This window comes from Microcebus murinus, chromosome 14 (assembly GCF_040939455.1).
Source record: "Microcebus murinus isolate Inina chromosome 14, M.murinus_Inina_mat1.0, whole genome shotgun sequence".
NCBI lineage: Eukaryota > Metazoa > Chordata > Mammalia > Primates > Cheirogaleidae > Microcebus > Microcebus murinus.
The window spans coordinates 53,676,350-53,703,092 of NC_134117.1; the positions used below are offsets into that span (position 1 = coordinate 53,676,350).

The following is a 26,743-nucleotide window of genomic DNA, read 5'->3' on the forward strand; positions in this document are numbered from 1 at the left end:
GCAGGTGGGAGCGCATGAGCGGGTGGGCGCCGGCAGCCGGTGGGAGCAAAGCGCCAAGCGGCCCCAAGGACTGGAGGGACCGACCGCTCAGCGACTCCGGGAGCAGAGAGGGGGCGCTTAAAGCCAACAGATGGCGCGGGCTCACCTAGGCCGAGCGCCCGCCCGCCCGCTCCGGCTTCCCGGGAGCGTTCCTTGCTCGGCCCGAGGCGCGGAGCCGGCGGGAGGCTGGCGGGGCTCCTACCCCTCCGCGTGCCCCTCTGCGGGACGGCGAGCGGCCCTGCGGGGCATGGCTCTGGCTCGCACCTGGGGCCGCTTCCGCGGGCTCCCTCCCTGCCCCTTTGGGGGATTCGTCGAGTTGCCACAGCAGCCGGTGCCATGACATCGGCAGAGGGCAGCTCCGCCAGCACTGAAATATTCATGCCCTGAGCGCGCGGCTGGGCTCCGCGCCGCTCCCGGGGCTCCGGGCGCGACCGGGCCGGGCTCGGGGGTCCCTGGGCCCAGGGGCGGGGGCGGGCGGCGGAGCGCGGGCGGGCGGGGGCCGGGCGAGGCGGGAGGTGAGGCGGGCGCGTCAGGAGGCGGGGTCTGGGCGGCGGGGGCGAGCGGGGCGGGGGCAGCGAGGGAAAGTTGATCGCGGACTTGAGCGGCGGCGGCGGCTCGGGAGAGAGGGGCGCGGGCGGCGGGCGCGATGCTCGGCCGGAGGACGCGTCCGACGGCGGCCGGGCGCTGAGCCGGGCGGGGCGGGGCGGCCGGCGCCGGGCATGGAGCGCGGGGGAGCCGAGCCTCGGGACGTTCGGGGCGTGCCTCGTCCGAGCCCGCGGCGCGCCTGAAGTTGCGGCCAGCGAGCGGCGAGCGGGCGGCCCGAGGGGACCCCGGAGCGGCCGGCGAGCCGCGGATGAGCCTTCGCGCCGGCGGCGAGACGCGGCGGTAGCCGGGGCCCGAGCCGGCGGAGAGCAGAGCCCGAGGCGCGGCGCGGCGCCGCTGCACACACGCACACGGTACCACGAGCCGCGCACCGCCCTTCCCTCCCCGCTTCCCTCGCCTTCCCCGCGCCGTTCGCCCGCCGCGCGGCGGGAAAGTTGGCCGCGACCGCAGCCGCCGAACCACTTGTTCCCGGCGCGGCCGGCGCCCGCGGCAGGCGCCCGGGGCCTCCCTCCGTGCGGCCCCCGGCCCGCTCTGCGCCCTGCTCGCAGCCCGCGGCCGGACACGCGGCAACTTTGCTTCCCGGGAACTCGAATTCTCTCCGCGCTGGCCGTGGGAGGAGAGGCGCCGCATCCCCTAACCCCGGCCCTGGGACCGCGAATATTCAGGGACGTTGTTCTTGGCGCTTCAGAGGGTCCAGGTCCGGGTGGGGGCAGAATTTCGGGAGTAGAGGGCGTTGGGATCCAATCCCGTCCCCTTCTGAGCTCTGGGTCCCCATTTGGACAGTGGTGATGGGGCGGGGCGTACCCCCTTGCGGGGTGGGCAGCCGGGTTGAAGGGACCTAAAGTCACGTAGGTCTGTTTCCCTCATCACTTCGCTGTGCCCGCCGGAGACTCCGGGGCACTTCTGCATTCGCCCCAGTCCGGTCTGGCTACGGGAAGACGCACCCCTCGCGGAGCCGGGAGCCTGGTGCGGCTCGTGCTTGGCCACCTGGCCGCGGGGCTAACCCGCTACAAGCGGTGCTGGCTGTCCCCAGGGGCTCGAGCCCGGGAGCACTGCCCCTCGTCTCCACCGCGGATCAGCCCGGGACTCGTGCAGAGCCCGCGCATTCCAAGGTGGTGGCGGCCCCGGACAGCGGGCACTCGGTGCCTTGCTTTCCCCGGGCGGGCACCTAGAGCGGCTGCCTCCGCGCGGGGAGCGCAGATCCGGTGCCCTCGCCGCTGGCCCCGCCAGCCGCCGCCCCACTGCGACCCCAGCCCTGGGCCTGGCGCTGTCAGCGGTCCACTGGGAGGAAATTATCCTTTCCTGGCTAGTAACACGCCCCCACCCTGCCCAGTAATTCATAAAGCAGAGCCTTCCTCTTCTGCGAACTTTGCCTTCTAGGACCGGAGCAGGCATTGACCCTTGCCTTCCAGCACCTTGGCACGTGCCCCCACCCCAATTTGGATTCTAAAATAAGCTGGAGAGACAGGAGGATTGGTGTGTGTGTGTGTGTGTGTGTGTGTGTGTGTGTTGGGTGGAATCAGACCCTTGCACAGGGAAGAATTAGGGTGCCAACTGGGGGTGGGCCTAAAGAAGCCTATTGGGGCCAGCAGCAAGGTGCTGATGAGTCAGCCCATGGAGGGGAGAGCTGGCTCGGAGTTGGAGCTTGGTTCATGGTGCAGGGGTAAGCGCACTGCGGTCAGCACCTATGGGGTGTGGGGGACCAGATGTCGCTCTGCAGAGGAGGAGCTGGGAAGGGGCCTCTTGGCTGAGGGAATAGCAATGCTTGGTGCTGACTGCCAGGGCTGGGGAGGGCGGGAAGGCTGTGTGCCTGCCTGGCAGAGAGAGAGCATACTCCGTGAGCTGGAAAGGTGGCACTACATAAATGACTGTGCACCGGGAAGCTCTGCTCCAGGTGCTGGAGGAGCAGGGAGGGCGGGAGGCCCAGAGCTAGCATCCTGGGCTGGGCCCCCATCAAGTCTGTCTTGGCCTTCCTCACCTCCCCACCGCGGGGCTCCTCTCGCTGCTCACCAAAGGGCTTGATTTGAGGGTTGTGATGGCAGATGGTCCTGGTTGCCTCCCAAATAGCTCCCCCAGCCAACAAGCTACCTTACCTGCAGTTTCACCTTTTGAGGTTCGTTTCTTTGAGCTAAATAATTTAAAGGGCACCTTTCCGAAGTGCGAATTTAAGATGCACATTCTTCTGGAAGGTGAAGATCTAGTGGAGCCTTGCTCCTCTGAGTGTGGCCCGAGGACTTGCAGCGTCAGCATCACCTGGGAGCTTGTTAGAAATGCAGTCGCTTGGGCCCTCCCCCCCCCCAGGCCTGCTGAACCACAGTCTGTGTTGAAGAGATCTTTGGGGGATTTGCGGGCTCAGTGAGGTCTGAGCTCTGGCCCAGGGTGCCTTGCAGGGAACGAGCATTTCGCAGCTTGGCGCAGGGTGTGGAATAGGGCAGTGGATAAGAACGCAGGGATGAGAATGAGATTGAAACTTCCTTCCCTGGACCGTCCTGCTGGGGTTGGGTTAGAAGTCCACCATTGGCCCCTTGGGGCTGTCCCCTGCTAATGCCTCAAGGATGTTGATCTTTTGGGGGCCTTTAAACAGATTAGAATAACAGCCTAGCTTTCTGTGCAATTAAAACTGCACGTGGAGCCGGACAAGGTGGTGCGCAGCTGTACCCCAGCTACTCCGCAGGCTGAGGTGAGGGAGTCGCTTGAGTCCAGGAGTTCAAGGTTGTGGTGTGCTATTATGATCGCACCTGTGAATAGCCACTGCACTCCAGCTTGGGCAACACAGCAAGACACGCTCTCTAAAAAACAAATCAGCAAACAAAAAACTGCACATAGGCTAGTAGGAAGTGGGTGCAGGGGGCAGGGTTTCTGGAAGCTGGACATGCCCTGCCTTTAGGGCGCCTGAAGCTGGGTGGATGGTGTCCCCCAAGCAGAGGAACTGAGCAACTGCCCTTCACCTCTGCCCCTCTGAGATGGGTGGGATGCCTATTGATAACACCTCTCGGCGCCCACTGGACTAATGCAGAGGCGGAGCTGCTTAAGTGCCGATTAGGAACAGCCACGGAGGAGAGAATACTGACCAAGCTCTGCCCACACCCCAGCCTGGAATGGACACGCCACTTCTGCTGTCCTGGCATTGTGGGAGGCCCCTTGCCCCAAGACACAAAGATGATTCCAAGGCATAGTGGCAGCTCACCCCGTTGGTCCTCTGGAGGAATGATGGTGACCCTGAAGCCATCAAGGCTGGGCTGAGAGTTGGGGATCTGAAGGACTACAGGAAAGATTTAGATCAGAGGCCTGGTGGGGTCAGTGGTGTCACAAGTGAAAGGTCATCACATGGGTCATCACATGGGTCATGCACCCTAGTCCTGCTGAAAGAGCATGCCCTTCCCCTAGGCTAGCCTCTTTGTCAGGAAGAAGGCAGCTGTGCCGGGGGAAGGGTTGCAAGGAGGATCTGTGGGAGGACGTGGATTAGCATGACCATGGGCCTTGCAAAGAGCAGGCTAAAGTAAAAGCATTCCGACACAGACTTGAAAATCAGGCTGTGCGTTGTAGTTCACGCCTGTAATCTCAGCATTTTGGGAGGCTGAAGTGGGAGGATAGGAGTGAGGCTAGGAGTTCAAGACCAGTCTGGGCAATATGGCGAGACCCCCATCTCTACAAAAAATAAAAAATTAGCCGGGCATGGTGGCAGGTGCCTGTAAGTCTCAGCTTCTTGGGAGGCTGAGGCAGGAGGATTGCTTGAACTCAAGCATTAGAGGTTGCAGTGAGCTATGATCATGCCACTGCACTCCAGCCTGGGCAACAGAATGAAACCCTGTGTTTAAAAAAAAAAAAAGTTCAAAAATAACTAGGTTAATAAAAGTCTTATAATTTTCTTTAGCCCCCAGGTTTTTAAAATTTACAGGTTTTCAGGTGTAAAATGTTTGTAAACATTAACTTAATTGTCTTTGAACTCATTGGTTTCAAATTTAATTATAGTTTTTTTAAAAAATTATTTTATTTTGAGCCTTTCTTTGGGTCCTTATATTGGCACTGGGGCAATCCTGTCTGTGCATTAGTAGGTGAGCAAGGTCATTTGCAAGCTGGACCCTGCTGGATAGGTTATTTCAAGATGGGAGTACTTTGCCTCCAGTAGAAGAGAAATGGGCATTGGACGGGATTCTTCAGTACTCCAGCCTCGTGTTTGTAATGTGGATCATGCTGACATGGCTTCGGAGTCTTCGCTCCAGCCAGGAAGCCTTCCTGACTGCTCGGGTGGGCTGGGCTGGCTGCGCCCCAGCCTGTGCCTCCCTCCCTCCCGGTCCCTCCCCGGCGCTTTGTGCCACTGTGCATCTAGCCCGTCACTAGCCCGTGGGCTCCTCCGGGGCACAGGCTGTGTCTTTGTCCTCCTAGTATCCCCAAGGCCCGCCACACAGGTGGAGCTGGTGCTCAGTAACTGTTCATTGACTGAATGGGCTACTGCCATGGGATCCTTCTTCTGCCTTCTCCAGCCCCATCGTTACCATGCCGAGCGTTTACTTGCCTAAAATCAGTTTCGGCTATGCATGTTCGTTACTTTCACTGGCTGTGCTCTGGGCCCTAGGCGGCCGCCCTTGGAGTAGAGGCCTCAGAGTCACATGCCCAAAGGGGCTGGGGTGCAGACAAGAGTGTGAAGAAGCAGGGCCAAACGTAAGGCGACAGGGAGTGGTGGGGACTGTGGAGAGCCGAGGAGCAGAGGCCCCGTGGAGAAGGGGCGACTGTAGGCAAAACCCGTCCATGCGATAGAAGTCAGAATAATGGTTACGCCTCTCGGGGTATAGTGACTGGGGCTCAGGACTGGTGTGTGACTGGTGCTTCCTGAGTGCTGGAAATTACTATCCGCTGATCTGAATGTCTACAACAGTGGTGAATGATCATTTTTGCAAGAGACAATTCAGAAAACATTAGAACATTTATGGGCCGTATTCATTTGGATTCAACGTAAAAATAGCTTTATTGAATCCACAGGAAATGCAGGAAATGCATATTCTTACCCACCTTATTGACTAGAAGGGTGTCAGTGAGAACACTGGCGCATTTAAGAAGTAGCCACGTGGCCACACGGAAACAGCTTCCTAGCCTTTCACTGTGAAATTCGACCGGGGTCTGTCGTGGGCAGTGGGGTGGGTGGCTGCTGCTTCTCACAGGGCCGCATGCTTGCATCTCAGGATTCGTGCCTTTGGGACCCTGTCCCTTTGATAGTGAGTGTCCACGTGGCCCAGTGTATTGCCGAGGGGAATGGGAATATCAGACATCCCTCCTCACCCTCAGGGGCTGCCGGCTGTGTTGCTGAGGGTGTCACAGCTGGCTCGGGCTTAGAAGTCATATTTTTTACATATTCTAAAACCCCATGCAAGTGTTGATCATTATTATGATCATAACCCAGTCCCTCCACGATTTTTATATGGCACTTTGGAGGCAGACAGAACTGGATTGAACACCAGTCGTTCCACTCTTGAGCTCTGCAGCCTTAAGTCTGGCACACAGCCTGGCCCAGGCCTTACTTTTCTCATCTGTGAAATGGGAATAATTTTCAAATGTCTCGTAGACTTGCTATGAGCATTCATTAGATGAAATTGTATAGAAGGCCTTACAGTCCTATATAGTTTTCTATACAGTTTTCCATGTGCAGTACCTGGAACATGGAAAATATAGCTTTTATTATATCCCTTTTTACTTCTGTGTTAGGAACATTATATTCTAGTAAAGAGATGAAACCTTTTCTTATTTTCTGAGCTTGATGATCTCTAAGTTCATAAAATGAATTCTTCCTGAATGTATGTGTGTTTGTGTATGGTGCTGTGGTTTTTCATTTGAAATTACTAATAATTGTAAAAAAAAATCCAGCAGTTTTACATAAAAATCTAGACTTCTGGCGTCTCCGGTCAGGACTGGCAACATTGGGTTCATGTTTCCAACTGACAGTTGTTGGTTGGAACTGAGCTGCAGCTACCCCTTTTATTTAAAACATTCTTTACTTTATGGAACATATACATATAGTAAGGTAAATAGATCTTAAAGTGGTGAATTCACATATGTACACACTTGTGTAACCACCCCTCACCCCCGATGGAGATACAGAACATTCCGGCACCTTGGCAGGTTCTTTCATGCCCCCGCCCAGGCCATGTTATCCCATTTCTGACTTCACGCTCATTTCTGCCTGCAGGCCAGAGTTTTGCCTGCAGGCCACTGGTTAGATGGAGGGGAGCCTGCCATCTGTGGTTCTCCCCAGGCCTCACTGTTCCTTGCTGTCTCACTGTGGACCCGGCTCTGCCCCTTTGCACTGCCTCCTGGCCCCTCTAGCCATTTGCTTTTGTGAACTCGACTCAAGGGCTGGACAAGCTAGTCTTACCACTTTTTTTTTTTTTTTTTTTTGAGACAGAGTCTCACTTTGTTGCCCGGGCTAGAGTGAGTGCCATGGCATCAGCCTCACTCACAGTAACCTCAATCTCCTGGGCTCAAGTGATCCTCCTGCCTCAGCCTCCCAAGTAGCTGGGATGACAGGCATGCGCCACCATGCCCGGCTAATTTTTTCTCTATATATTTTTAGTTGGTCAATTAATTTCTTTCTATTTTTAGTAGAGACGGGGTCTCGCTCAGGCTGGTTTCGAACTCCTGACCTCGAGCAATTCATCCGCCTCGGCCTCCCAGAATGCTAGGATTACAGGCTGAGCCACCATGCTCGGCCTAGTCTTACCATTTTAAAAGTGGGGAAACTGAGGCCCAGAGCCAGGGAGTGTGGTTTGTTCAAGGCCCTCTGATGAAGCTTGGCCCGGGTGGTGGCCAGTCGGGGGCAGAGCCCTCCTCCTCCCACCCCAGCACGCCGCGTGGTGAGGAGAGCGGGCGAGCCATTGTCCCCCAGTCCCCTGCAGTCAGGGGCCTGGCCCTCCAATCACAGCCACCCTGAGCCTCCTGCCTGCTGATCAGCCTAAGAGGTGCCTTCCTGGAGATGCATCTTCCCCAAGGCAGGCTGTTAGCGGCACTGCCTTCCTCTTTAAAGGCCATGCTCCATCTGGAGAGGACCTGAGATGCCATTTGTGACAAGGGCCCCTCTACCACCTTGATTGTGTCTGTTTCTGAAGGAAGGCTGTAATTTAGGAGCCAGCGAAAGCCAGGGAGGGAGGGGAGTAGAGGAGAGAGCAAGAGAGTGCTAGTGGGAGGGCAGAGAGGGAGGACAAAAGGGGCAGCTACGGCCCTGTCTGGGCATCCGTGTGTGTCACGAATCCTGTGCCCGAAGAAGGCTGGCTCTTCCTGGCTTCCCAGGCTTGGGTGAGAGTTAGGGTGGGCTGGGTCCCTCCAAGGGGTGCCCTTTGGTCCCGCCCACTTCCGTTGTTTGCCTTCAGTGACAGGACTTCATTCTCTCCAGCCACCACATCCCTTCTCCTGCTCTGAACTGCCCCTGGCCCGGGAGGGGGCTCACCTTGCCCTTTTTTCCTGGGGCCAGATTGCTGATCTCATCTCCAGGGACCCAGAGGTGACAGAACTCAAAGCCAGGCCTCTCTCTCTGCCCCCCTGCAGGGACCTAGGGAGATGCACGGGTGGGCTGTCACTAGAAATCTAGGACATACTGGGTGGAGGGGTGGGGCCCTTCCAGACCCATCCTCCCTTGTGCTCCAGGGTGTCGTGTCGGCCACGGGGGAGGCCTTTCAGTCACCCGGTCCTGAGCATCACCTGTGCACCAGCCTCTACCCAGCCACTGGGCTTCATGCCGAGAGTCTACAGCAGCTCTGCCCAACGGAAAAATAATGCCGGCCACACGTGTAGTTTAAAATTTTTCCAGTAGCCACTTCAGTTAAAAGAAACAGGTGGAATGATTTTTGAGAGTTGATTTTTACTTACCCCAGTATATCCAAAATGTTATCCTTTCAACGTGTAATCAATGTTAACACGTCATTAATATTTCTCATTCTTTCTTGCATGAAGTTTTCGGGATCTGGCGTGTGTTTTGTATTTATAGGGCATCGCAGTTTGGGCTCAGTACGTGCTTGTTTTCTAGCGGCACGTCCCTGCATGCGTCCTCCTCTAAGCACATTCTAGGTGCTCGATGGCCACATGTGGCTGGCGGCTACTGCGCTGGCCCGGGGGAGCTAGACAGTAAATGTGCAGGTAAGGCAGGTACCAGTGGTTGTGGGCGCTACAGAGAAATCGGGGGTAATTGACAGGCTATAAGGAGAGATGGGGTGGCCAGGGGAGGCCTCTTGGAGGATGGGAAGATGAGGGCCCCGTGGAGCTGAGTCTGGCCCGGATGGGGAGGGGAGCGGTGAGGAGAGGGCTGTGTGCACAGCAGCCCCCCAGCACTCCGGACACTGTTCTCGTCAAGCGTGGGCTGCACTGGCGTGGGGTCTGCAGTGGATAGCAATACCTTAGAAAAATTTATCTCTGGGGTGTGTGTGTGTGTCGGGTGTGTTTGTTTCCCCATCTTCTCTGTGCTCTTTCCATGAAAAGGATGAATATCAAGTTCATTTTCCTGTTGCTTTTTGCACTTGGGAGTTTTCCAAACAGGGAGTGAAGTGAGATGGCCTGGAAGGCTGAGGAAGCCGCAGCAGTGCGCAGCGTTTGGGTCCCCTTCTCGGAGTGGGGTGGGCTGGGGTGGGGGTCTGGCCTGTCCACAGCAGAGGGGGCTTGGATGCCAGAGTGTCTCGGGTCACTGAGCAGACCGGGGACCCATCTCCTCTGCCAGAGTTAGGGCTTGGAAGAAGTCCCAGTGGGCAAATACCTGGGGCCAGGTGAATGCAGACTTCCTTGCTGCCTGGGCTTCCCTGGGCCAGGGGCGAACATTCGGGGTCCGGGCAGCTGGCAGGCATGGTGGCAGACTGCACACACTCATTCTGTTAAAAGGGGACATAGCTGCTACCATTTTTCTTGTCCTCCTAGGCAGGCGTGCAGAACAACTTTTAGGCTGGCCGGACCCTTTGATTTTTCAAAGAATCTAGAAATCCAGATTAAAAAAAAAAAAAACCCAACAAAATCTACCTATTTAAAATGTAGCAGGCTGGGCGAGGTGGCTCACGCCTGTAATCTTAGCACTCTGGGAGGCCAAGGCGGGCACATTGCTCAGGGTCAGGAATTCAAAACCAGCCTGAGCAAGAGCGAGACCCCGTCTCTACTATAAATAGAAAGAAATTAATTGGCCAACTAACATATATAGAAAAAAATTAGCTGGGCATGGTGGTGCATGCCTGTAGCCCCAGCTACTTGGGAGGCTGAGGCAGTAGGATCGCTTGAGCCCAGGAGATTGAGGTTGCTGTGAGCTAGGCTGACGCCACGGCACTCACTCTAGCCTGGGCAACAAAGTGAGACTCTGTCTAAAAAAAAAATAAGTAAATAAAATAAAATAAAATAAAATAAAATGCAGCAACTAATTCAAATATGTGGAAACACAGCAAGGCCATTCATTCATTTAGCCGGTAGTCATTGAGCCCCTGCTATGTGCCAGGCACTGCTCCAGACCCTGCCCTGTGGCGTGTGTATGGTGGGAAAACCCTTCAGCAAGCCGCATGTGGCCCATGCACGGGCAGTGTGTGACCTCTGTTTCAGACTGAGTGTCAGAGCCAACAGTAGGAACGAGAAGTGTTTAATAAGCACTTACTGCGTGCCAGGCCCTGCGCTTAGCACTTCAGCTAAAATACCTGGCTCGGTCCTCACAACTGCGTGAGGAAGGGTCTGCTGTTACCCGTGTTCTACAGATGCGGAATCTGAGGCACAGGGAGAAGTTAATGCGCCCAAAATCACATAGCTAGCAGGTGGTGGGGCGGATTTGAGCCAAGGCAGGCTGGCTCCTTAGTCATTACTCTCCATTGCACCTAAAGGAGGCCGGAGCCACATTCCTGCCCATACAGATGGAAACTGAGCTCCGAAATGACAAAGACCTACCTCGGGTCCACAGAGAGGCAATGGCAGGGCTGGGGCTGGGGCTGGGGCTGGGTCACCCCTTTTTAATCCAGCCCTGCCACATATGTTTATTTCTGCCTGTGCTTTCCCTGTCCTTGACCCTGGGCTCATGTTGAACATTCGGGCACCTGCAGCATCCAGGCAGGGGCTGTGAGGGGGGAGGCTGGGCAGGGAACATCCGTGACAGTGAATGAAGCAGGTCACCTGCCCTGAGCAGGTTGCCCCCATCTGGGAAGGCCACCTATATAAAAAACAGGGTTTCTGCACTTGCCTGGACCTGAAGACCCCAGCCAGACCCCCAGCCCTTCCCATCTGTAAAACCAGGGGCTGCATGCAGCGGTGCCTGTGGTTTTATCCCTGCCGTGGGCCAGGCTGGCTCGCGGGCTGCCTGCAGTACCTGGCCAAGCGTGTTGGTCTAAGCGCACCTGGGCCTGGACTTCTGGGTGTTGGCCCCAGTAACTTCGCTTGTACTTGTATGGCCTTGGTGTTTGCATGGTAACCATGAAGCGGTGAAATGTGTGTGAATGATGAAGAAAAGTGCCCCCGACAACTGTGTGAGGACTTCAGTGATGGTCCCTGTGTGGACCCATGTGCTTTCATCCTCTGAGCCACACTTTTCTCGTCTGTAAAGTAGGGGACAGACTCCTTCTGGCCAATCCACTTGATTCAGGGAGCAAGGGGCTCTTGTGAAATACATACAAATGCTTGGCAAAATGAATTGAGATATATACAAATCGCGATACATAAATATATGTTGTTTTTATTATCACTATGTAATGACTCGAACTGTGCATTGATATCTTATTTATAAGATATATGTTGAGAGATATTTAAGTAACATGACAATCTTGAAACCCCCAAAATTATGTTGTTGGAATGGCTTGATGCCACCCATATCAATGTGACGTCCATCTTTTGGGGGAAGGTGTGCAAGTCAACAAATATTTAATAAATACGTACTGTTTGCAGGACACTGTGCAAGGCATGCAAAGGTGGAGGAATGGAGAAGGCATGGCCTTTCTTCCATGAGCTCTAACACTCAGAGTACCATGTTTGAGACAGTTGGTTCAGTATGTGTGTGTGTGTGTGTGTGTGTGTGTGTGTGTATGAGAGAGAGAGAAAGAGAGAGAGAGAGAGAGGAGTGCTTCAGCTCCCTTTGGGAATATTAGTGTCTTGTGCCTGATTCAGCCACGGTGTTCTTTCTTGGCTTTTCCTCACTGCTCCCAAAGTCCTCCCTTTTACCTGAAGTGCACGTAGCCGCTGGGGGCTGAGTTACCATGGGGGTGGCTGTATCCTAGGAAGGGCGTGGGGTGTGCGGAGTGGGGGTGGCTGTGGGCGAGACTGGCCAGGTGGCTGACCTGCCAAGCCGGGGCTGCTGCCCGCCTGAGGGCTGTTGGAAACTGGAGCTCAGGCCGGAAGAAGGGAGCCCATGAATAATACAGCGGGAGGGAGGCTGTTAACTAGGTGACCTCGTTGCACCTGTGTGCTTCACAGCTTCCTCGGGAGCCACTGTAGAGGGCTGGGGTGTCAGAGGCGAGGGCAGAGGGGCCTGGGAAAGGCCAGGTGGAGACACAATTTCTCCGTTTCCCTTCCTGCTTTCCTTTTAGCTGCCTGGCTGAGAGGTTCAGTGTACTAACCACTCCTCCTTTCTGGCGTTGACCCAGACGGCCTTGGATGCGTGCGCGCGTGCGCGCGGTGTGCGTGTGTCTGGGTGTGTGCACACGCATGCGTTGGCTGAATGTGAGGGTGGGCCTCCTCTCGTGCCCTGCCCCCAGGTCTGATGTCCAGGTCTGTTTGCGTCCTGGGTATCAGGCCTGCCCTTGGTGTCCGGCCCAGATCCGCTGTGTCACTTTTGCCAAGGCGGCCCTCTCTCTCTCTGGGCTACTTCTGGCTGCCATGGATAAAGAAGGCTTCTGGGCAGGACCTTTTGTCTCCTGAGGCTTTGGGCTCTGGCGAGGGGTAGAGGATACCCTAGCTCTCCCTTCTAATGCTGTGGAGTCTGTCAATTGAAGTGTTTGTCACCGGAGCCCTGGCTACACCTGTCCAGACCTGACACACAGCAGCTGCTGCAGCTCCGTCCCAGGCGGGCGAAGGAAGTCCCTGGGCAGAGATGAAGACCTCTTCGAAGGGCAGGAGGCTTAAACGCAGTGTTTAGGAGCAAAGGAAGTGGGATGACTTTGCAGCAGGAGGGGTTGAAGGCAGACCCACGGAGAAACTGGGTATGTGTATGTTGGGTGGAGGCTGGAGGCTAGAATTCATTCCCAGAGGAGCCTGGCTTTACCTTCCTAGGGGCTGTTTCCTGAGCTCTGGCCTGGGGGTGGGCAGCAGAGGGCCCCTGGCCAGTGCCTGGGACAGGAAAAGGTGCTGCTGGTGTCTCCTTCCTCCATTGTCTTGAGTGCTGCCATCAGGGGCCTGACCCCATAGCTTCTCTGCGACCCTCCTCCCCAGCATTGCAAAGGGACTTCTCCCCAGGCCCATGCTGCAGCCTCAGCCTGCTCCCCAGGGTTAGGAGCCCAGGCCCGGTGGCTGGGGCCTGCCTGCTGCCCTGCAGCCTTAGAACTGAGCCTTCAAGAGGCTACACAACGTGCACAGGCACGTTGACCTGCCTGGAAGAGATGGGGAGTAACTCTTCCTTTGTGCCTACTCTGGGTGGGTATGGCTGGGGCACCAGGCCTTAGCTGAGGGCCCATCTACTAAACAAGGGGAAGTATTTCTGGCTCTGGAGCCAGACTAGACTACCCAGGTTCAAATCTTACTTAGCTCTTCCACTTATGAGCTGTGTGACTTCTGGCAACTTAATCAATCGTTGATCATTCTGTTCTTTAGTTTTCTCATCTGGAAAATGGGGATAACAGTATCTAACTCAAAGGGTTATTGGGAGGATTAAATGAGTTATCACCTGTAAAATGCTTAGAAAAAGTGCTTGCCACATAGTAAATGTTCAACAAATGTTGCTATTGTTTATTATGATGCTGCTGTTATTCTCAGCTCCTGTATCCTGGGAGCTCAGGGTCTTGCAGGCTGCCTGGGGGTGCCAAGAGTAACTGTCATATCTATGCAAAAGGCTATGTAGGTTGAAAGAGGGAGCAGCTCTGGAAGACTTCCTGGAGGGGGAAGGACCACTTGTCCCGAGGTTATGACTTCTCTCTGTGCCCAGTAGCACTGTGCTTCCCATGGCAGGAGGGCAGAAAGAGAGGCAGGTGGGCAGCAGTCGGTAGTAGCACTGATGTTGGTGCCCAGCCAACTGGGACTTTTTTAGTCAACCTTTTAATTGAAGTATAACACATACAGAAAATTGTACAAATCATATGTACAAGTCATGTAGCCTGAGTGATCACAGAGGAACTACTTCTATGTAACTGTCACCCAGACCAAGAAAAAAGTGGTTACCCAAAGCCATCTCCCCAGCATTTTCTCCCAAAGGTTACTCCTATCCTGACTTGTAATACCATAGATTCATTTTGCCCATTTTGAACTTTATATAAATTGAATCATACAGTGGGTTTTCTTTGTGATGTTTTCTTCCACTTAACTTGTTTGTGAGATTCATCCTGTTGTGTACAGTTAACGCCGGTTCATTTTCATTATTGCATGGTTGTCTGTGGTGTGAATATACCATGATTTAGTCATTCTTCTGTTGATGGACAACTGGGATGCTTGCAGTCTTGGGCTGTTATGAACATTTGGTGCATGTGCCTTTTGGCATACATATGTGCATATGTAATTCTATTGGTATTTGACTGTTCTTATACCAATATAAGCTTTATAGCTTAATTACTATGGCTTTATATATATGGTCTTGATATCTGATAGTGTAAATCCTTCAGTTTTGTTCTTCTACAGGACTCTTGTTTATTTTCAGCTTTTTGCATTTCTATATGAATTTAGAATCATCTTTTGAAATTCCACAGAAACCCTGCTGAGATTTTGATTGAGAGAGAGAGAGGTCAGTTTGAGGAGAATTGACGTCTTTATAATATTGAGTTTTCCAATCCATAAACAATATATGCTCCTCCATGTATCTAGTTCATAATAAATTTCATTCAAGAATGCTTTTTAGTTGTCTGGTAGCAGTCTGGTACTTTTTAAATTAGATTTATTTCTATGTGTTTTATGTCATTTATACTGTTGTAAGTGATTTTTTGTTTCTTATTATTTGTTTATCATATAAAAGTACAATTGATTTTTAAAAATATTGACCTGTTTTCTACAACATTAATTAAATTTACTTATTAATTATGGTAGTTTATCTATAGAATTTTTTGATTTTTTAACATATATGATCATGTTTTCAGTAACTAATAAAAGTTTTGTATCTTCCTTTCAATATTTTTTTTTCTTGACTTATTGCAATGGCAAGGACTTATAGCAAAATAATGAATGGAAGTGATGCTAATGGGCATCCTTATTTTGATCCTGGTATCAAGGAGAAAGTTTTTCATAGTTTACCATTAAGTATGATGTTTGCTGTAGGATTTTTTGTAGATGCCACTCATCAAATTAAGAAAGTTTTCTTCTAATCTTTTATTTTTAAAATTGTGGTAAAATATATATAAAATAAAATTTACCATTTAAACCATTTTTAAGTGTACAGTTCTGTAGCATTAAGAACATTTCTAATGTTGTGCAACAATTTCCACTATCCATTTACAAAACTTTTTCTTCATTCCAAAGAGAAACTTGTATCCATTAAATAGTAACTCTCTATTCTTTCTCCCACAGCTCCTGGTAAACTCTTCTATTTTCTGTCTCTATAAATTTGCCTATTCTAGGTATCTTGTGTAAGTGGAATCATACAGTAATTGTCTTTTTGTGTCTGGCTTATTTTAGTTAGCATAATGTTTTCAAGGTTCATTCATATTGTAGCATGTATACAAATTTCATTTCTTTTAAAGGTTGAGTAAGACCACACTGTGTGTGTTTGTATATATATATACACATACCAGGTTTTTTTTTTTTTTGAGACAGAGTCTCACTCTGTTGCCCTGGCTAGAGTGCTGTGGCATTAGCCTAGCTCATAGCAACCTGAAACTAAACGACTGGCTAATTTTTTCTCTATATATTTTTAGTTGGCCAATTAATTTCTTTCTATTTTTAGTAGAGACGGGGGTCTCTCTTTTGCTCAGGCTGGTTTCGAACTCCTGACCTTGAGCGATCCGCCCACCTCGGCCTCTCAGAGTGCTAGGATTACAGGCGTGAGCCACCATGCCTGGCCTATACCAGATTTTATTTATCTATCTGTTAATAGACATTTGGAGTGTTTCCACCTTCTGGTTATTATGAATAATGCTGCTGTGAACATGAATGTACAAATATCTGTTTGAGTCCCTGTTGTCAATTCTTTTGAGTACATACCTAGGAGTGGAATTCCTGGATAATATGGTAATTCTATGTTTAAGTTTTTCTAGAGACTATTATGCTATTTTTCACAGCAGCTGCACCATTTTGTATTCCCACCAGCAATGCAATTGTATTACAGTTTCTCCACATGTCAATACTAGTTATTTTTTATTTTTCGATAATAGCTGTCCTGATGGATATGAAGTGGTATTGCATTGTGGTTTTGATTTGCATTTCCCCAGTGGCTAGTGAAGTTCAGCATCTTTTCATGTGCTTATTGTTCATTTGTATATCTTCTATGGCAAAATGGCTGTTTGAATCTTTTGCCTAGTTTTGAATTGGGTGATTTGTTGTTGTTGAGCTGTAGTTCTTTATATATTCTGGATATTAATCCTTTATCAGATATAGATGTATAAATATATTTTTCCAAGTCTGTAGGCTGCTTTTTTACTCTGTAAGTAATATCCTTTGATGCATGTAAACTTTAATCTTGCTGAAGATCAAACATCTTTTTTGTTATTATTTCTACTGACGCTTTTGGTGTTGTATCTGAGAAATCATTGCTAAATCCAGTATCATGAAGATTTTTCCTCTGTATTTTCTAAGGGGAATATACTTCTAAGAAGTTTATAGCTTTAGTTCTTATGTTTAGGACTTTGATCCATCTTGAGTTAGTTTTTGTATATGGTGTAAGGTAGGAAACCAATTTGATTCTTTTGCATGTAGATATAGTTTTCCCAGCATCATTTGTTGAAAAGACTGTTTTTTCCCCATTGAATTATCTTGGCACCCTTGTTGAAAATCAGTTGACCATATATGTTATGGTTTATTTCTGAGCTTTTCATTTTATTCCATTGGTCTATATGTTGGTCTTTATGTCAGTACCACACTTTTTTTTTTTTTTTTTTGAGACAGGTTTTGCTATGTTGTCCAGGCTGGTCTTGAACTCCTGGCCTCAAGTGATCCTCCCATCTTGGCCTCCCAAAATGCCGGGATTACAGGTGTGAGCTACTGCACTTGGCTGTTACCATACTTTTTGATTACTGTAGGTTTGTAGTAAGTTTTGAAATCAGAAAGTATGAGCCCTCCGACTTCATTCTTTTTCAAGATTTTTTTCTCTATTCAGGGTTTTATTGAAATTCTATCTCAAATCTTAGAATGGATTTTTCTATTTTTGTGAAAAACACCATTGGGATTTTGATGAAAATTGAATTAAATATATATATTGCTTTGGGTAGTATTGTACCTGAACAATAGTAGTAGCTTAACAATGTTAAGTTTTCCAATCTATGAACACAGAATGTTTTTTCACTTATTTTTGCCTTTAATGTCTTTCACAGCAGTATTTTGTAGTTGTTGGTGTACAAGTCCTTTGCCTCCATGGTTAAATTTATTCCTAAGTATTTTTTTCTTTTTGATGATATTGTAAACTGAATTGTTTTCTTCATTTCCTTTTCAGATTGTTCATTAATGCTGTATAGAAATACAACTCATTTTTTATGTGTTGAATTTTTTTTTTTTTTTTTTTTGAGGCAGAGTCTCACTCTGTTGCCCGGGCTAGAGTGCCTTGGCATCACCCTAATTCACTGTAACCTCAAACTCCTGGGCTCAAGAGATCCTCCTGCCTCAGCCTCCTTAGTAGCTGGGACTACAGGCATGTGCCACCATGCCTAGCCAATTTTTTATATATATTTTTAGTTGGCCAATTAATTTCTCTCTATTTTTAGTAGAGACGGGGTCTCGCTCTTACTCAGGCTGGTTTCGAACTCCTGACCTTGAGCGATCCGCCTGCCTCGGCCTCCCAGAGTGCTAGGATTACAAGTGTGAGCTACAGCACCCAGCCTATGTGTTGATTTTGTGTAATGAAAACTCCTATTGTTAAGGTACTACAACTTGGCTGAATTCATTTATTAGTTTTTGTTTTTTTTTTTTTGAGACAGAGTCTCACTTTGTTGCCTAGGCAAGAGTGAGTGCTGTGGCGTCAGCCTAGCTCACAGCAACCTCAAACTCCTGGGCTCAAGCAATCCTTCTGCCTCAGCCTCCCGAGTAGCTGGGACTACAGGCATGCACCACCATGCCCGGCTAATTTTTTCTATATATATTAGTTGGCCAATTAATTTCTTTCTATTTATAGTAGAGACGGGTCTCTCGCTGTTGCTCAGGTTGGTTTCGAACTCCTGACCTCGAGTAATCCTCCCACCTCGGCCTCCCAGAGTGCTAGGATTACAGGCGTGAGCCACCATGCCCGGCCTATTAGTTTTTTTGTGTGGAATCTTCAGAGTTTTCTGCGTATAAGATCATGCCATCTGCAGACAGACAATTTTACTTCTTCCTTTCCAATGCGAATGCCTTTTATTTCTCCTTTTTGCCTAATTGCTCTGGCTAGGATTTCTAATACTATGTTAAATGGAAGTGGCAGTAGCAGGAATCCTTGTTCCTGATCTTAGCTGAAAAGCTTTCAGTCTTTCACCATTGAATGTGATGTTAGCTGTGGGTTTTTCTACAAATGGCCTCTTCTATTCCTTTTTGCTAAGAGTTTTTATTGCAAATATGTGTGGAACTTTGGCCAGCGTGTAATCCTAGCAATGTTGGAGGCCAAGGCAGGAGGATTGCTTGAGGCGAGGAGTTCGAGACTAACCTGAGCAAGAGACCCTGTCTCTACTAAAAATAGAAAAATTAGCTGGGTGTGGTGGCGCTTGCTTGTAGTCCCAGCTACTTGGAAGCCTGAGGGAGGAGAATTGCTTAAACCTAGGAGTTTGAGATTGTAGTGAGCTGTGATGACGCCACTTGCACTCTAGCCAGGGTGACAGAATGAGACTCTGTCTCAAAAAAAAAAATGCGTGGAATTTTATCAAATGTATTGTTTCATCTCTTAAGATGTTATTTTTTCTGTTAGTGTCGTGAATTATACTTATAAATGTTCAAAAGTTAACCAAGCCTGCATTCTTAGAATAAATCTAGCTTTATGATGATGTATTATTCTTTCCATAATTCCTTGTCTGCTATTGCAATAGCTACAATAGCTTTTATTTGACTCTTTTGCATGGCATATGTGAATTGCTAATATTTTGTTTAAGAGTTTTTAAAATCTGTGGTCATGTGATTTTCATTTCTTGTAATATCCTTCTCAGATTATAGTATCAAGTTCTTCTGACCTCGTAATACAAATTGGGAACTGTTTCTTCTTTTTCTGTTTTTCTGGAGGAGTTTGGATAAGATTTGTGGGATTTTTTTCCCCTTAAATGTTTAGAAGAATTCAATAGAGAGCTTAGATTTCTTAGTGGGAAAGTTATAAATTACAATTTCAATTTCTTTGGCAGATATAGGACTATTTATATTTCTGTGTTTTGTGTGTCAGTTTTAGTACATTGTATTCTTGAGAATTTTATCCATTTTATATAAATATTCAAATGAGCTTCCATAAAGATATTCATAGTATCTCCTTAATTGTTCTTTTATAATCGTTATACTTTGAAATCTGCAGTGATAGTTTTTCATTGATGGTGTTGGTAATATGTGCCATCTCTCTAATTTTCTTTGTCATCTTGTTGATTATTGGATTAATCGACTTCATTGATCTTTTCAAAGAAGCAGCTTTTTTACTGATTTTTGTGTATTAAATTTTATGTTCTATTTCATTAATTTCTGTTCTTACTGGGAATGTTTATTTCCTGTTTTCTATTTTCTTTGGGTTTAATTTGCTTTTTTTTTTTTTTTGAGTCAAGAGTGTCACTCTGGCTGGGTGCGGTGGCTCATGCCTGTAATCCTAGCACTCTGGGAGGCTGAGGTGGGAGGATTGCTTGAGCTCAGGAGTTCGAGACCAGCCTGAGCAAGAGCGAGACCCCGTCTCTACTAAAAATAGAAAGAAATTAATTGGCCAACTAAAAATATATATATAAAAAAATTAGCCGGGCATGGTGACACATGCCTATAGTCCCAGCTACTAGGGAGGCTGAGGCAGGAGGATCGCTTGGGCCCAGGAGTTTGAGGTTGCAGTGAGTTAGGGTGATGCCATGGCACTCTAGCCCGGGCAACAGAGTGAGACTCTGTCTCAAAAAAAAAGAGTCTCGCTCGTAGCTTACTGCAGCCTCAAACTCCTGGGCTGAAGCAATTCTCTTGTCGTAACCTCTTGAATCGCTGGAACTACAGGAGTACACTACTACGCCCAGCTAATTTTTCTATTTTTAGTAGAGATGGGGTCTGGCTCTTGCTCAGGCTAGTCTCGAACTCCTGAGCTCATGCGATCCTCCCACCTCAGCCTCCCAGAGTGCTAGGATTATAGGCATTAGCATCTGTGTCCAGCCTATGGGTTTTTTAGAACTGCATTGCTTTATTTTCAAACATTTGGGGATTCTCTTATTTTTTTTATATTTTATATTTTTATATGGTTGCTTTTGAGCTTAATTCTACTATGATCAGAGAACATGCTTTGACAGATTTCAGGTCTTTGAAATGTTTTGAGAGTTACTTTACGGCCTGGCATGGTGGATTTTGGTAAATTTTTCCGTTGTCCCATGAGAATAATGACTATTCTTTTATTGTGTATGGTGTTCAATTTTGTCAATGAGGTTAAATATGTAAATCATGTTGTTCCAATGTTGGTATCCTTACTGATTTGTTTTCTACCTTTTCTATCAGTTATTGAGAAAGGTGTGTTGAAGTCTCTCATTACTATTGTGAATTTGTCTATTTATCTTTCCAGTTTTGTCAATTTTTGTTTATGTATTTTGAAGCTGCATTATTAGGTGGGTAAAAATTTAGAATTGCCCTTTCTTTTTACTTTATCTTCAGCTTCTTTCCTGGTGGATTTACCCTTTGATCATGTTGAAATATCTGTCTTTAAAATATGTGTCTTTAATAATATTTATAACATCTAGTAGCTAGTATTAGTGATGTCTAGCAGATTTTTCCTTAAGGTATGTCTGCTGTTGTAGTAGCTATGCCAGATTTCTTTTGACTAGATTTTCCATGACATAACTTTTCTCATCCCTTAATTTCAGGGTTTATGTGTCCTTATATTTAAAGTATGTCTTTTGTAAACAGAATGTAGTTGTCTTAAAATCCAGCCTGTTTTTGTCTTTGGGTATTTGTTGCATTTACATTTAATGTGATTACTGATGTATTTAGGTAATATCTACTATCTTAATAGTCAGTTTCTATTTGTCTACCTCCTTGATCTTTTTGTACTACATTATTACCTTCTTTTGGATTCCTTGGATATTTTTTTACCAGTCATTTTCTCCCTCTATTAGCTCACTAATTGTATAGTCCTGTAGTCTTTTTGTAGCGGATACTCTAGAGATTATAGCTTGTATTCTTAACTTACTGGAGTCATTTTTTTTTTTTTTTTTTTTTTTTTTTACTGTCTCTCAGACAAAGCTAGGAGTTTAGAACACTTCAACTCCATGTACCACCCTTCTTCCTTTGGTGTTAGTGGTTGTTTTAAATATTATTTGTACATATATTGTACATTTCACAAGACATTATTATAGTTTCTTCTTTCAGTCAATATTCATTTGCTTACATATTTACCCTTTGTGATAGTCTTTATTCTTCATTGTATTTCACATTTTCCTTTGGAATAATTTTCTCATTGTCTGAAGATCCGTAACAGTCTGGATCTGCTGTGGGATTTTTGCAGTCTTTGTTCATCTTCGAATGTGTTTATTACACTTTCACTTTTGAAGGAAATTTTTACTGAGTGTAGAACTTTCTTGTCACACTAAAGATGTCATTCAATTCATTGTCTCCTGGCTCTCATAGTTTCTTTTAAAAAATCACTTGTAAGTTTTATTAGCACCTGTGAACCTAATATTTCTTTTCTCTCTGGCTCCTTTAAGTTTTTTGTTTTTGCTATTGGTTTTCAACAGTTGTACTTTAATTTATCCTGATTTTTATTCACAGCATCAATCCAATCTGTGGCTTGATGTTTTTATTCAATTTCAAAGTTCTGGGCCAATATATGTTCAACTATTGCTTCTGCCCTATTCTTTGTTCTTTCTTTGGGACTTAAATTACACACCTGTGCTAGACATTTTCTTTTTTTTTTTTTTTTTTTTTTTTTTTTTTTTTTAATCTTCCTCTTCTACTGGATAGACATTTTCACCATGTATATTAAAAGCATTTTATCAGTTTCCTATATGTGTTTTTCTCTCTGCTTCATTCTGGTTCTTTTCTTTTCTTTTCTTTTCCTTTCCTTTTTTTTTTTTTTTTTTGAGACAGAATCTCACTTTGTTGCCCAGGCTAGAGTGCTGTGGCATCTGCCTAGCTCACAGCAACCTCAATCTCCTGGGCTCAAGCGATCCTCCTGCCTCAGCCTCCCGAGTAGCTGGGACTACAGGCATGTGCCACCATGCCCGGTTAATTTTTTTTATATGTTTTTAGTTGGCCAATTAATTTATTTGTATTTTTAGTAGAAACAGGGTCTCGCTTTTGCTCAGGCAGGTTTTGAACTCCTGACTTTGAGCAATCCTCCCGCCTCGGTCTCCCAGAGTGCTAGGATTACGGGCGTGAGCCACCTCGCCCGGCCCATTCTGATTATCTTCTACTAGCCAAAGTTCAGTTCACTCTTCTTTTCAGCCGTGTCTAATTCACTGGTAAACCCATCTATTCAGATCTTGACTTACTATATTATTCATTTTTGGAATTTCTTTTCATTTATTTTGTAGTCTCTGATTCTTTGGTGAAATTATCTTTTTTTGGTCAACTATTTTCTTGAACGTGTAATCACTATAATTTTTTAAGCGCATATTTGATCACTCCAGTATCTGAGTGACCTATTAGCTTGTTTTTATTGCCTGTTTTTTTTCCTTTGTCCTGTTTACGGTAGGGCTGGTAATTTTTTTTATAAATGCTAGTCATTTGGTATGAAACATTGTCGAGGCTTCGGATGATGCTGATCCTTTTTAGAGAAAATTCTCCTTATCATCTGGCAGGCAGCAGAGCAGCCCATCATCCCAGGCCAGGCAGGGCCTCAGCTGACTCAGGCTGGGTTAATGTGTTTTTTTCTTTTTTTTTTTTTTTTTTGGCAGAATCTCACTCTGTCACCCCAGGTACAGTGTAGTGGTGTCATTGTAGATCACTGTAACCTCAAACTCCTGGGCTCAAGAGATCCTCCTGCCTCAACCTCCCCAGTGGCTGGGACTACAGGCACGCACCACCACACCCGGCTAATTTTTCTATTTTTAGTAGAGATGGGGGTCTAGCTCCTGCTCAGGCTGGTCTCAAACTTCTGACCTCAAGCCATCCTCCTGCCTCGGCCTCCCGGAATGCTAGGATGACAGGCGAGAGCCACCGCGCCCGGCCGGGTTCAAGTGTTTATAATGCTTGATCTACTTCTGGTTCATCCACTCCCGAAACAACTCCCCAGGGGTCAGGTCCCTGAGAGCCTGAGGTCATAAGGCCAGCTAGTCCTCCTTGGTGGGTCTAAGCTCCAGTTTTTGTCTCCTGTTAACGTGAGTCAGCTGAAAACTCCGCTCTGCCGTTCAGCTGCTTTCTGCTTGGTCTCCCAGCTGCTTCTCACCGCAGTTTAGGAAATAGCAGCTATTTCGAGAGGAAAACTGGTCCTGAGTGCTGAGTTCACCTCTCTCTGGGATCCGGGATCCTCAAGCCCTGGCTGCCTTGTTGGCCCCAAACTCAGTTTTAATCTCCCCAGGCTTATGCCATGGCACAGATTCTGCTGGCGTCTCCACTCCCATTTCTTGCTGAAGCCCTGAGTGCAAAGGAGGTTTTCAGAAGGGTGGGCTGCCCTGGGAGCTTCCTTTCTCTGTGGATCTTTGCACCTCAGCTCTGTCTGCCCTGACAGCTCTCTGGTACCTCCAAGCAGATTTTTAGTTTTTGGTCCAGATTTTCTAGCTTCTTTGAGATCCTTAGTCTGTCTGCCAAAGTTATGGCGGCATAGCTGGAAGCAGTACCCCGTTGGGATTTGAATCCCTGTTCACTGTGTACTGGCTGAGTAACCTTGGGTTCATGACCTCTTCTCTCTTAGTCTCAGTCTCCTCATCTGTAAAATGGGTATGACGACAATAGCATCCTCCTTATCGGATGGTTGTAAAGAACTAACTAATAAACAGTGTTTGTCACATAGTGTGCATTCGACAAAGGATAGCTGTGATAATGATAATTTTTATCCTTCTTGTTATGTTGTTATTGTTAAGTGTGAAAAAAGTCTGGGAAGGTGTCAGGGATTCCATGTCGTGACCCTGAGGGCACTGTGGGTTAGTGTTCTTCTGTGGCTCCAGCGTGCATTCAGCCACCTGCTTCCTCCCTCTGCTCTAAAAGACACGTGCAATTCCTCCCTCCTTCTGGTACTGCCTTCTCTGCGCCCTGCAGTGCCCGAGCTTCCTTCTCTCTGGCTGGCTTGGCCCAGGGCTCTTGTGCTGCCGGGATGGACTCTCTGGAGAGTCAAGTGACCTTGAGGGGGATGAAGATGCGTCCCCTCAGCCTCTGCTCTGGCCCTTCTCCCTGTCCCCACTGTGCCCTTCTGCAGTCCCCACTGCAGCCACCACTGTGCCCTTCCCAGGGGGGCTGGTGTGAGAAAGGCCCTTGCAGGGGAGCAGGCAGCTCCCAGACCCTTTAACATGGACGTGCAGAGACATTTCCCCCTGGAAAGTCCCCAGCCTGGAAGGGCATTGGGGGGGCACTCAGACGTATTAATACAAAACCACTTGAAGGTTTGTGTGGTTTTAATCTTCCTAATTTTCCCCACCATCATGTTAATTTCTGAAAGTGCAAAAGGTTGAAAGACTTGTACAGTGAGCACCTGTATATCTACTGCTGGGATCCTGTAGTTTACGTTTTGTTTCATTTTCTTTGTCCTATGTCTGTCTGTCTGTCCGTTCCCCGTCTGCCCATCACACCACTGCTTTTGGACGCGTGTCAGAGTTATTTGTTCACCTTACCTCTGAACACCGCAGCAGCGTAGCGTTAGGTGGTCGACTCACCTAATGTAAAAACCGGAAGCGGGGAGCTGGCACTTAACTCAGGCAGGAGGACGAGGGAGCGTGATCCAAGAAGGGAAGTGGGCGGTGTCACCAGGGGTTGCTCTGGTCGTACCTGGGACCCTGCAGGTGAGGCAGGGCGATCCTCCCCGCTGCCAGGCTGCAGGAATAGCATCTGTCTAGGTTTCCGTGGCTGGTGCTCAGGAAGAGTTTGCTGAACAAGTGAATGGCTTGCTCCAAGGGACCGCATTGACCGTGTGACTCTGGAGAGCAGAAGTCCAGACGTGGAGTGGAAGTTACTGGAAGGCACACTGGGGTCCGTTAGAAGAAGAAATTTGTCTTCCTTTCTCTTTTTTGAAATACCAAGTTGTCTTGTTTTTCTCAGATTTATTTTCGGGTAGGTGATATAGCATACACAGAAAGTCCAAAAGGCCCCAGATGAAATCCAGTGAGACCCTTCTCTCCCCCCCTCCTCCAGCCACCCAGGTTTCCCGCCCAGCAGGGGTCAGCTCTGGTTTCCGTGTCCGCCCCGATACTCTGTGTACACACACGGCTGGTGACGATGCTATTGTAAGAACACTTGTTGAGCGCTTACTGTATGCAAGGCTGTACTCCAGGTATTTGACACGGATTTCCTCATTTGATCCTCATAACAACTCTATGAACTAGGTCTTACTATTGCCTCCATTTCACAAATGAGGGAAACTGAGGCACAGGGATGCTTAGCGGCTCGCAGGCAGTCAGGGTGTGAATCCAAGGCTCTGGCTGCTCTCTCTGCCCTTACTCCACCTGCTTCAGTGTCTCTGAGCACCACCCCCATCTGGAGGGTCCCTCCAGTGGCCTGGCAGTGCCCCCTCGGAGAGCACCGGGCTGGCAGACGAGGTGCTGAGCTCCCTGTCCTTGGAGGGCATTCAACTGAATGACCCCCAAAGGCTCTTTGGCGCAGATCGCTTTGCTGCTTTCTCCCCCAGCCTCCGTGCATGCTGCTGCCCTGTCTGGGGGGTCTCCAGGTCCTTCTGCTGCCCCCTTTAACCCGTAGGTGGGAGCCCCATCAGCACGGATGGGGAAGGGGCTCTGCGGTCCCCTTCTTGTTGGCAGGGGGCACTCACTGCTCGGTCACACAGCAAGCCTGTGTCCAGCCAGGCATGGTCCCCTCGTGCCCCTTTCCCCCTGCCTGCCCCCTCTCGTGTGTGACCCGGCCCCTCCCCCTCCGCCCCCACCCCGGCCCGGCCCGAGGAGAACCCGGATGCCTGGGGAGTGGGTGGGGGGCATATGGGAAAGAGCCGGGGAAAATTCTTCACTGGGAACAAATCTCATTTTCAAGAAAGTCTTGACAAAATGAGGCATTAAATTACAATATTTCGGAGAGCGTCGTAATTCTATCGCAGACAGCCCTTCATCATGGAATCTGAAAGCTGGGAAAACACAAAACTCATTAGATTAAAATAAACCACCTACTGCTCTGGAGAAAAGCTTATTTATCAATATCAATTTACTTATGATTACTCTGGCCTGCAATTTGTTATTTTTAAGAATTATGATTTGTATATTGCTCATACAGATGTGAAATATTTTTTTCCTAAATGGGGTATTTTAAAAAAGATATCTGCGTCCTTAGAAAAGGTTAGAAAGTAGTTACTAGGGAGGAGGAGAAGGGAGAGGGTCAGAAAATAAATTAAAAGAGGCTGGTGTGGTGGCTGGTGAGAAAGGGCATGCGGGTGAGGGGCTAAATGGGAGCAGATGTGGACGGAAGGGACCAGGAATCACGTGAAGTCTTCGGGTCTTTGAAAGAGACCCAAGATTTGATTCATTAAGAGGAAGGACATCCTAATTAACCAAGCTGTCCAAAAGGAGGCATGTGTCCTGACAGGTAGTGAGCTTCCTGTCACTGGAGGTATACAAATTCAGGTTGAAGG

The 26,743-nt window shown here is 48.2% G+C and overlaps 1 protein-coding gene across 1 annotated transcript in view; it reads left to right on the top strand.

The window, feature by feature from the left end:
• Positions 1 to 626: 626 nt before the first annotated feature.
• The window catches only part of LOC105870175 (cadherin-23), a 298,328-nt gene continuing 272,211 nt past the window's right edge, over positions 627 to 26,743 (top strand). The window contains exon 1 of the mRNA XM_012762567.2: positions 627 to 995. The gene's annotated coding sequence lies outside the window, so the exon portion shown is untranslated. The remainder of the gene's footprint in view (positions 996 to 26,743) is intronic.